Here is a 12,844-nt window from a genome sequence, read left to right as displayed (position 1 = left end):
TCTTCTCAGCGACATAAAATTGGGCCTTAACTTTTTCTATGATACAACAGAAATATTGGGTAGAACTTATTAATAAAACCACCTGAAACTGGTGTTTTCCTTGGGGATCAATTTAATATCTGTAATGGTTATATGACAACTCAGATATTTTTTATTTCTTCTTGAGGAAGTTTTGACAATTCATTCTTTCTAGGCTGTTGTTCACATCTGCTTTGTCAAGTGTATTGGCAATGCTGTTTTTAATTTAATTTTTAAGGTTCTTCTTGCTCATGCACATTTTGTTATTAATTTTAAAAGTCCTTAAACGCATTGAATATGGCTATTTTATATGACTATCCTATCTTCAATTTTCATGGATTTGATTCTATGTTATGTTCATTTTTATCAGCTGACTCTTCCTCACACTAGCTTGTGGGTTTTGTAACATTTGATTGTGGTTTTAGGGTTTTTGTGACTTTATTTGTGGAAATTTTTAAGTCCTGGTTTAATGTGCAGTTGTCCAAAGAGGATTTGTTTTGCTGTTGCCAACTGCTTGGAGTCCATAACAAACTCTCCATGCCATGTTTTGGGCTTTATTTTTTATTTTTGACCACAAAAGTTGTATGCAGTCTGAATTCAAATCCACATGAAGGTGGACTTGTTATTATGAATTTTTCTTTTATTACCCCTCCACCCAGAGCCTATATCAAACAGGCAGTGTCCCAACATCTCTGCGGTCTATTTTACCCAGCTTTGCACAGGCATCTTTCATATCACCTCCTGCTGCAAGGTTTCCACATGTGTCACCTGCCTTGCAGTCCATTAAACCCATGATCATAGCTACCAGGCATTGAGAAATGCCCCCTGAAAAGACTGCTTTAAGAGCCTTGTAAATTGTTCTATTGGCCCTTTATCATCATTTCTGCCCTCCACAAATCCTTACTTTCTGTTGGGACAAGCATACATTTGAAATATATATACATTATCTGGAAGTTTTAGGCATTTTATATGAGGAGTGTTTTTCTGTCACATAAGTTACTTTATTTCTGTGCTAAGTAGTTACCACTCCGAGAAGAGAAGGGTCGATCCTTCAGTGAGAAAGCATTGTCATTGGACATCTTTAGTTTTTAGGATGAAGATGTGCAATTGTGAAAACAAAATGAGATGTCAAGGTATAACAAATTTTTTACAGTGCTATTATTTTATTTATCTAGAAGGTAATCCCACAACATTTGGGAAATGGAAACAAAAATTACCCATAATTTCACCACCATGATACAACTGCTATCCATTAACATACATTTTATCAATTTTTTCTATACTCATGCCTTCTTTGCATAGTTATGGCATTGCTTTTGAAATATGTTTGCATGTATTTAGAGTCCATTAAACAACAATATTATGAATGAAAATGAGAAAGGAAGAGAATTTTCCTTCTATTAAAGAGTATTTTTGCCAAACTTGAAGCATAAGATTCCATGAGGACACAAATGAAACAAGTCAATGTATTGTATTGTCTCACTTTAGGATTACATCTAATTTTTTACTAGCAAGCACACATAATACCTAATAATACTACAACATTTGTCTGCTGGTTTGAAACTGCTATGTTCTCCAGAAAAGCCATAATCTTTTTTTAAAAAATATTTTTATTGACAAATGTTCACACACATGCAGTCCCTACACAGTATACAATCAGTGGCTCACAATATTATCACAAAGTTGTGTATTCATCACCATTTTTAGAACATTTGCGTCACTCCAGAAAAAGAAATAATAAAAAAAGAAAAAACTCATACATCCCGTACCTCTTATCTCTCCCTTTCATTAACCACTACTATTTCAATCTACACAATTTATTTCACCCTTTATCACCCCTATTATTTATTTATATTCCAGCTATATTTTTTCCCCTCATCTGTCCATACCCTGGATAAAAGAAGCATCTGGCACAAGGTTTTCACAATCACACAGTGACATTGTAAAAGCTGTATAGTTATACAGTCATCTTCAAGAATCAAGACTACTGGAATACAGCTCCACAGTTTCAGGTACTTCCCTTTAGCCATTCCAATACACCATCAACTAAAAAGGGATATCTATATAATGCATAAGAATAATCTCCAGGATAACCTCTTGACTCTGAAATCTCTCAGCCATTGAGACTTTAATTTATCTCATTTCTCTCTTCCCTGTTTTGGTCAAGAAGCCTTTCTCAATTCCAAACCATGATCTTTTAATCCATTCTCATGGGTGCAGACCTATAGTAGGTGGGACCCTTTGATTAAGTTGTTTCCACGGAGATGTGACCCACCCAGTTCCAGGTGGGTCTTAATTCTTTCCTGAACCCCTTTATGAGAAGAAGCCAGGGATATTTAGAAAAGAAACACCCAGAAATATTTTGGAGAGAAGGGCTAGCAAGAAATCGCCATGTGCCTTCTGTGTGAAAGAGAAACCCTGGGTGCCATCGGCCTTTCTTCAGACTCAAGGTATCTTTCTCTGGATGCCTTAATTTGGCCTTTTCATGACCTTTGAACTCTAAATTTGTAACGTAATGAATCCCGTTTGTAAAAGTCAATCTGCTTTTGGTATATTGCATTTTACAAGCTTTGGCAAACTGAAATAATATGTAAATATTTAGATTATTCTCAGGTGGGTCTCCTGAACATAGAGAGCAAGAGTAAAACATCTGGAATTGTGTTGAGTGAAGGAATAAATGGTTTCTCCATGGAAAATCTACAAAGAATCTAATATACTTGTGGCCAATCAAGAGTAAGTTATCAAAATTTCCAGCCTAATACTCGTGTCCTTGATTGAGTTGCCTTTGATTATGTTATCAGTAGGGCTCTGATACAGGGCCCCACGTCTCAACATTATGCTCTGGGGGTGGAGATGACTTGACTGGGAATAACAAATCGCTCAAGTCCCCTTAGTAGGAAATGGAAATACATGTTATTGATGTACAACCCACCGGGACCCAAGCCAAATTGGCAAAAAGTGAGGCTCCAATGCCTTCCAAAGACAGAGATGAGGACCTAGCTCCAGGCCATATATACTGTATGAAAGAATAAATGAATGAATAGAAACAGCAGCGTGTCCATTTTGGCACCCCCAAAGGACAATTTGGTCTCGGATATCTGAAGCAGCTAAGTGATAATACACCTCAAACTCTCTGGTTTGGCTGTTGAATTGGGCAGTTTCTTAAGAGCCCATTTGGGGTCTTCTAGTCACCCCAGGCTTCAGTGGGAAAACTGCCTGTGTGAAAGACTTGTCTCTGGGGAATTTTTTCTATGATTGCTAGTGCACGGTTAATACGACCTGAAGTACCTACGTAGTTTTCATATATATTCCAAATATGGAAAGGATGTACGTGAATTTTTTATGAGTTAGTGAAGCATTTTAACATTCCTGAAAACAATCCAAGAAAACAAACATTTGAGAGGCATGGGGTTAGGACATTTCTTTTTCCAACACTACTTGACATGAACTCTGGTCTTGGCTGGGCCACTTCATCTTTCAGGTATTGTGGCGGTTTGAAGCTGTTTACACCCCAGAAAAACATGTCCTTAAATCTAATCCATTCCTGTGGGTGTAAAACCCATTGTAAATAGGATTTTTTAATGAGGCTCTTCAGTTCAGGTGGGACTCACCTCATCCAGGATGGGTCTTAATCCTTGTACTGGAACCCTTTATAAGAGAATGAAACCCAGAAGAGAAAATCAAGGAAACAAGAAACTGAAATCAACAAAACCGGGTAGAGAAAGGAGAGACCAGAAGATGCTGGCACGTGCCTTGCCATGTGGTGGAAAAGCCAAGGATCTCCTGGCCTTCAGGAGAAAAATATCGCCTTGATGATTCCATGATCTGGACATTTTCTTGGTCTCAAACTGTAAGTGAGTAATTCCCATTGCTTAAACCTAAACCATTTCACAGTGTCTGCTTTCAGTAGCCTAGAAAACTAAAACAGGTGTGTTTCTTCATCTGTAAATGAAGGCATTATATGATCATTCCCAAGATCCCTTCCTGTTAAGAGAGTCAATGTTTGTGATAAATAAAAGATAGATAAATAAAGAGTACCTAAAAGAAAACATATACATGTTAAGGCAGTTCAAGACAATTGGTATTTATGTTAGGAAGAGAGAAGGAATAGTACAGTAAGTCCCAAAATTGAATGATCTTTCAGAAATTCCACCCAAGGAGCATAGAGACAAAGGCCACCATAAGTATGTGCAACAAATACAACGTTTATCTGAAAACTTATGTTTCATTTTATAATGACTATGATGTATTCTACTCCATAATACATCCAGATTTTTAAAATATAAAATGAAGTTTTATATTTTTGAATAAAGGCAGATGTTTTAGAAAGCTGCCCTATACTTATCACATGGTCAAAGTACCATATGCCCCATTATCAGCGACCACAGTTGGAAAGTCTTGGTCCTACGTGCAATTTTTTGCTGAGTAGAAGTTAAATACTCAAGTGAAAGAGGGTTTTCCCACCCTTTCCTTTGGGATGTACCAACCGTTGTTCTTCAGGCTTCATCTCCTATATGAAAATTATTACATGAATTATTATATGAATAAAATAATATATAATACAATTCATATAAACGATATGAATATTATTTTAAATTGCTAATCAAGGCCAAATTTTTTATTTAACAGCTGCCATTAGGTGAATGCTTCGTGAATCTTTGTCTATGAATTTATTTGTAATGAGGTTCTTGGAAGATGTACAATAAAAAACAAATCTATTGACTTTTAATCTTCCTTCATTGCCAGTAGCCTCAGGATACCCTATTAAATAGGCTTGTGTGAGTGTGTGTGTGTGTGTGTGTGTGTGTGTTATTCTGCCAGCAGTGATGGCTATTTCCCCATGCAGAACTCTGAAATCTCTTTTACTAGATCACAATATCAGAGTCCAGAATTCTTCGGATCCTTCTGTTTTCATTAAAAAAATCAGAATGTCTGTATTCTTGCCTATTACCTGGACAAAGATAACAATTCTCTTATTTGCTAGAAGATCTGATGCCTTGGAGTGCCACCGGGAGGCTCTTCTTTGGAAAGGCACCTGTGAATTCACTTGTGCAGAGTCAGAAATGAGAAGAAGCCAAGTCTTCTTTATCATAAGCCAAAAGACAAGGGCAGGGAAGCTTCTTTTCTACTGAGGCGGCTGCGGGAAAAAATAAATTAGAAACTGTGTAATAAAAAGCCACTTTACTTTGTATCCTTTTAAAAAAGAAAATTAAATGTTCTAGTCATCTGAGATGTAGATGAAGAATAGGGACCAAAGACCAAAGTTAAAATTAATGAAAATATACTTTTGTTCTGTAGTGCGAAGAGCTAAAAGGAGTATACAAAAGAGAAATAAGGCCAGACTAAAATACAGAAACACAGACGGAGGGATAAGCCATGGGAAAGAATTATTTGAGCAGATGGCACAGAAATACTTAGGGTGAAACAGATCTAAAGGAACATATAGTCACCACAGTCCGTATTGGAGCCCCGGCTCCATCCTGTGTCTTCTGGAACACTGGGGATGGAGACTTTAAACTCAGGCTGCCTTTTCACAACTATAGAGACCAACTCCCTGTGGACACCCACTGTATCTATTAGGAGACTGAGTCAGTCCATTAGCAGACATTCCCCAAATGCTGCCATAGGTCTTAGGAGAAGAATTAGCAGAAATGTTGTATAGCTCAGAGACAGTGAATGTGAGGCATCAAATGAGAGCAAGAAATGACTCAGAAGTTGGTTTCACAGGAAACATTGCTGCAGAACTACAAAAATGGGCATAGAATGCACGTTTTCTCCCTGCACATTCCAGCCCTCTTGCTGGTCTACAGATACGACACCCATCAGTCCTTTCTCTGTAAGGGAAGTTTCCTGGGGTCAAAACAGCAAGGCTTCTGGAGCCAGGCAGCCGTGGGCCTGAATCCTAGCTCTGACATTTATTAACTAAACAGCCTTCTGGGCTGACTGTATATACTCTCAGTTTAATAGTTTTCCATCTATAAAATAGGATTACATTGCCTACTGACATGATATTTTGAAGGCCAAATGAGATAACCTATGTAAGTGTCTTGGCTCAGTCCTGGCTCTGGGAAAGTGCCTTCCTGACTTCCCTGCCTCCACTTCCCATCCCCTCTTCTATCTCTTCTCTATTTTCCCCTATCTCTGCAGGTGTGTTGGAGGGTGCTAGCTGCAGCTCCTACTTCATGGCACACCTCTGGAAGGGGACAGGAAGGCAAAAGATTACTGAACAATGCTGTGTTGGGGACCGTGTCAGTAGGGCTAGGTCCTAAAACAGAAATCATGTCATTGTTTTAGAGAATGTTGGCTTCTCTGTTCAACTTGCATTCAAGGCCCTCTCTCTGGTCTTGTTTGGAACCAAATGGGGAAGAGGATTCTAGGAAATGTAGTGTCTGATGCTCTGACAGTGGCACAGAGGAGAGCTCACAGATGGGGGTGGCGGGTGACGATGTGAGGGAGGCAACCGCCCCTCACAGGGAAGGGGGAGTCGGTGACACTGTACTGGGTCTTGAAATCCTTCTGTTACAAACTAGTCTGAGATCCAGATTCCTCATCTGTGTAAATGAACAATAATTCCCACCCATAGGAGTTTTGTAAGCAGTAAATGCGACAACATGTACATGCGCACATAGCACTCAGCACAATGTGGTGTACATACATATCTAAATGTAGTCCAGAGGCCACACACAAAATGTGACAGTCATTCTCTCTAGGTGGTGGAATTTTGATTTTGATTCCCTTTTTTCCTTTTTATTCATCTCTATTTTTAAATGCAATTTTACTGAGATATATTCACATACCAATGCAAACCATCTGAAGCATACAATGGCTGACTCACAGTATCATCATATAGTTATGCATTCATCACCACGATCAATTTTAGAACACCTTCATTATTCCAGAAAAAGAAATAAAAATAAAAAAGTAAACCTCAAACATCCCATACCCCTTATCCGCTCTTATTATTGACCCCTAGCATTGATATGTGTTCAATTTGAAGGGATTTATGTACCCTAGAAAAACCGTGTTTTAATTCTAATCAATCTTGTGAGTGCAATGGTTTCTTCTAATCCCTATTCAGGACTGTAGGTTGGAAACATGGTTAGGTTATCTCCACGGAGATGTGACTCAATCAATTGTTGGTATTAAACTTAATTAGATGAAGAAGTGTCTCCACCCATTCTGCGTGAAGTCTTGATTAGTTTATTGGAATCCTATGAACGAGGAGACAGTTTGGAGGGAGTTCCTTTCGAGAACAAAGAGAGAGCTGCAGAATTACGGCAGAAGGACAAGAGAACGACGGAGTCCACCAGCCAACGTCCTTTGGAGATGAAGAAGGAAAATGCCTCTCAGGGAGCTTCATAAAGCTAGCAGATGCTGCCATATTCACCATGTGCCTTTCCAGTTGAGAGAGAAATCCTGAACCTTCTTGAACCAAGGTATCTTTCCTTGGATGCCTTGTATAGGACACTTCTATAGACTTGTTTTAATTTGGACAATTTCATAGCCTTAGAACTGTAAACTAGCAATTTATTAAATACGTTTGTTACTGTTGATGAAAAAATATTAAGATATTATTGTTAATTATAGCCTATAGTTTGAAATAGATGCTTCCCCCCCACTCACCCCTCTATTGTTAACTCCTTGTGATAGTATTGTGCAGTCATTTTAGTTCATGAAAGAACTTCATCTCTATTTTTAATTATTATATTCTACAGACGTTAGCATGTTACTTGTTTAACAAAAATACGAGAAATTTCTAAAACACTGGATCTACATTCTGCTACACAGGAAATTAAAAAAAAACAGATCTTTAGGAATTCACAAACCATAAAGTATTATCATCAACATGTAATTAGCTACTGACCATACTTAGAAAAATAAACAAGAAATCAGCTCCCTTAGAAACAGACTAAAGGGATCTACCATTTAATGATTTCTGTGCATGCAGTGGGAATAGACAATAATCAGTGTTTCTTTCTGTGTCTTGACAATGGGACACAGTTTGAGGTTCTTAGGCATCAGTATCCATGGTGGTAAGTAGAAAAAATTGAAATTTAAACGGTTCTAGTAAAGTTTACTAACATGCCGCTTGCAGGTGATTTGACTTAAACTGTGAGGATTTTCATTTTTCTAGCTATTTCAATAGAAGATCTGCAGTGAAGTCATGAGCTGTCAGAGAGAAAAGAGATTATGTTTTTCATTTTTTTCTAAATTCACACAATCACAATTTTTCTATTCCCTCTAATTTTCTGCACTTCCCAATTGGTAAATGCTGTGAATGGATGGTGAATGGCTCTTATAAACACAATGGCACACAGCTTTTACAGATGTTTTGCTTCTATAGGCAACTTTGAACCCTTGACTTCCTTGGGTGCTCTCAGTCTAGTGATTCCATCTCAGCACCTGCAATTCTATTTCTAGATATGTGTGGACAGTGCTTATTTGCGGGCTACTTTCTATGTGAGAGACATGTACAATTCATAAATCATGTCTTTTAATGTATTCATGTACTTTTTAGAGCATTGGCCCCGCCCATCATTCAAATAAGTGTGATCTTTTGCATCTATTGAATCATAGCCGCTCCTTGCTGGAGGGCTAGACAGAAATAAAATGTCGTGGAGCTTGTCATGCACTACTGGGGAGTGTGGATTTTCTGAGGTGTCAGGATTGAACAAGAAAGTGCAGGGAATTTCTGGGGAAATTCTGGAGAATTGCTGCAGAGGCTTCAGAGCAGCCTCCTTTGCTCACAGCCCGCTTCTGGGGATTAGAACACTTCCAACCTCAGCCCCGGACCCCATTCATGGAGATGCATTGGACCTTTCCAGTGGTTTGCCTCGAATCTCTAGGATTTAGAGAAAGATAGCCCTTAAGGATTCATTTCTTGCCATCTTGTAAAATAAAAAGGATTCTTTAAAGTGTTCAAGAGCCCAGGAGCAGCAGACTGAAAAATGGCTGAAAATTACGAACTGAATTCTCTCTGCCAGACTGCTGTAAATCCTACCGGAATTCATGTGAAGATTAGAACCTGATCTCTGAGATTTCCTGCCTGGAATCATGGAGCGCCTGTGTTTTTCTGCACCATTTATTCTTCCCTGCAATAATTTCAGGGTTCTGGCTTAGCTTTTCTGAATTGAGCTATCAAGGATGAAGACAAAGATGGGGGGTCATAGGTCATTGGTATGCCTGGTGAGAGATAGAACAGAGAAAATGCTGGCATTTTCTAGAGTATTTTAAACAGTTAGCAGAGTGCAAAAGGTACAATATTATTTTTTTTCCTCTTATCTTTTTCGTCTCTGAATAGGATGTCTCAACATTTATTTTCTACTAAATACCATGAAGTCCATAATATTTTAAGAAATTAGTTTTTATCAGAGTATTGTAAAAACTCTAGAACTTCTGCATTTATTTTAAAATCAGAGATTTCTAACGCCCCAAACCAGAAACCTCAGACATCTTAAATTTTTATTTCACAATCAAAAATGATGAATTTTTTTGTTGTTGTTGGATTTCTAAAAAACAAATAAATTTATTTAATCAGAAATAAACAATAGATTTTATTTCAAAATCTAAGGACTTCTTTTCTGCTTATTTCTATTACCACTATTGTTAATAGTGGTTTCCATTTGGGAACAATTTTTTGCCTTTATTTTTTTCCTTCATTTTAATTAGCTTTATGGGCTTTAAGTTTTATAACTTTTTTGAAAGTAAGTAAGACTAAAAAGATATTATATTTTACTGGGCTAAGATATAGTAGTCAAGTATATTGTAGAAACCATTGAATGATTTACTAATTTCCTGGAAAACTAGGGTAAAAGTGACTTACTTTTGGTGTCCTGTAATTAAAATGGGCATAAAGGAGTTTACACTTCTCTGATTTGAATAGGAAGATTCCCTTCTGTGACTTCTAGTAATTGTTTTCAAGCCTTAAATGTCTCATGATATTAGTGCCATAAAATAGTAGACTTCATGTTTCTAAATACTTATTTTAAAAGAGGCATCTAAAGTGGAACAAATTAATCTTTTTAACTAGTAATCAGAAGGAAAGCTGTTGAACTTCAAAATTTCTTAGGTCAATTGACAAATACCAAATAAAATACATAAATGCATTAGGGTAGAAAGAGGATGTCTATTTGTCTTTCACAGGATGAAGTGAAGCAAATAATTAACAATTTGGTGGTTCAAGAAAAAGTTTGGAGGGAGGAAGGAATGGGGAGGCAATTTTTAGAGAAAAATTTATAACTTTTAAACATGCTCTATATGTCAAAGATACATGGAATCAGCTATTTCACTTCAGAAATAGAATCATAGTTCCATTTTTTAATAGCACATTGAAATATGTTGTTTGTCAATGACACCATTTCTACCTGGCTGATGTTCATTCCCAAATTTATATGTTGATGTCTGTGCCAGTTTGAAAGTATTGTGTACCCCCAGAAAAACCATATTTTAATCCTGATCCAATTTTGTGGAAGCAGCTGTTCCTTTTAATCCTAATTCAATAACATAGGCTGACAACTTTTGATTAGATTATCTCCATAGAAGTGTGACACACCCAATTGTGGCTGTTACCTTTGATTAGATGGAGATGTGATTTTGATTAGGTGGGTCTTGGTTACTTTGCTGGAATCCTTTAAAAGAGGAACCATTTTGGAGAGAGCCAGAAGTGACAGAGCTGGCAGAAACTTCAGAGTGGAGCTGACACAGATGCCGATGCAGGGAGAACAGAAACACAGATGTTTGGAGATGCTTGGAGCCCAGCAGATGTCACCATGAGATGTTAGGCAAGACAGAACTTGGAGACAGTCAAGGGAAACCAAGAGATAAAGGCCAGCCCCAGAAAAGCAAAATGAGAAGTCTCTACAGGAACAAAGGCTGAAAGTAATGGAGCCCAGCAGCAAGGGAGGAGCAGATGCCAGCCAGGTGACTTCCCAGCTGACAGAGGTGTTCTTGACCCATCAGCCTTGCTTGAATTAAGGTGCCTTTTCCTGGATGCATTCGTTTGGACATTATTATAGGCTTAGAACTTTGAATTTGTAGCTTATGAAATTCCCCTTTATAAAAGTCATTCCATTTCTGATATATCGCATTCCAGCAGCTTGCAGATTAACACAATGTGCATTCTTTCATAGTTTTATACATCTCTTGGGAGGCCCATTTCTTGCTCTCCTTCAACCTTTTGATATTTATGCTGTAATTGCCTTGTTTCTTCTTGGTAACTGTTATTTGACAATAAAGTCAAAACATTCTGTGTGCTTTTCTTTTTTAAACAGAAGATTCCAAGTGTTCACCTAAAAGTCAAGTGATGTCATCAGTTGCAATTGTATGGTCCAACTGAATGATTCATCGTTATTAATCATTAACCACTGACCATCTGGTCCAAATAGAGATGAAGAGGATGATGTCGTTATAATTTTTGGATCCTGTGTGGTTCTGAAGTTCTGGATAATATATCAAATATGCAAAATATTATCAATCAAAATCAAATCTCAAAAGTTTAAGAATAATTGTGACATTTTAGAGCTTCTTGCTATTGTTTATGATGAATGCAATATGAAGGCCATGATATCTTTGTTCTCATACTGATGCTCAATAATGGAAGAATCAGTTTACTTCCTTCCTTATCAACATCTAATTCAAACGAATGGAAATAAACACTACTAGAAATGAATATAACTGAAATAGAGCACTATGAGCAAAGAGAGGAAGTCTTCAGTAAGCAACAAATTTTGGGTAACTTCTGTAAGAGAGAAAGCAGATGGGATCAGAGGGATGGAGAACCTGGAGCAGAGGAAATAAATCCAAGACAACATAGGTCTGTAAAGTTTTTCCCAGGAGATCCACAGAGAAGTTTTAAGGAGAGAATAGAATATACAAAGAATAGGAGTAATTAGTTTAAAACTTCTTCATTTGCTGCCGGTCTTTAAGGCATTCTTTTCTCCAAACCTTTGGCAAAAGCACGAGAACTGCTCTCTAAGGAAAGCAGACCCCATGCCTAGAAAGGCCCCTGGGATGGGATAATAGAACCTGAGAGAGAGATATAAAGGAACTTAGGGCAACTCCAGATCTCAGGAGACCTCAGCATCTTCCAGGAGTAAAGTGCGGTAAACAGTTATTCCCCAGAGTAAAGTTTATGTTATGGTGGCCACTGTGGAATTCCCTACTGTCCCTAGTAGCTATCTACCTATCCATCCTTCAGAGAAGCTTGGCTGTCAGGCTTTAGGCAGAGTATCCAGGCAACCCTAGAAGAGACCTGTTAGGAATTTAAATCAGGACCACCACAAGAGTAGTGCTTACCAACTATCTATGCTAAACAGCATAGTTCTTCATGCCAAATATGAAGAAAAAACAAGGAACACCAGATATTTGATTAACTTCAAGACTATGGAAAAGAATAATTAAGACTATCAAGCAGAACAATAACCCTTGAGAAAGCAGAGATAACTTCACAGAGCGGAAAAATACTTTAAAATTTCTAATTACTGCTTAGAGAGCCACAAGAGGATAATTTCTTCATAAAACAAAGCAACTTCAAAATTAGTTGCTTTGAATGAGGAGCTGTCAAAAGATAAAAAGGAGTGCTTATGGATATGATTTTTGAAATTAAAAATTTTAGGATGAACTGAATAATAGAGTGAATTCGGTTGATGATCCAGCTTTGATCTGAAAAATGATTTTGAGAAAAATTCCTGCTCATAAAATGAAGGTGGAGAAGTTTTTAAAAATGATGAAAGACGTGGAAAATAGATTCAAGTGTTTCAGAGATGAGAGTAAAGTGATTGGGGGAGGAAGATCAGATTGATGAAATAATAGGGGAAAAATGCTCTTG

Source organism: Tamandua tetradactyla, chromosome 4 (genome assembly GCF_023851605.1).
Source record: "Tamandua tetradactyla isolate mTamTet1 chromosome 4, mTamTet1.pri, whole genome shotgun sequence".
Classification (NCBI taxonomy): domain Eukaryota; kingdom Metazoa; phylum Chordata; class Mammalia; order Pilosa; family Myrmecophagidae; genus Tamandua; species Tamandua tetradactyla.
Note: the sequence above shows the minus strand (reverse complement) of the source record.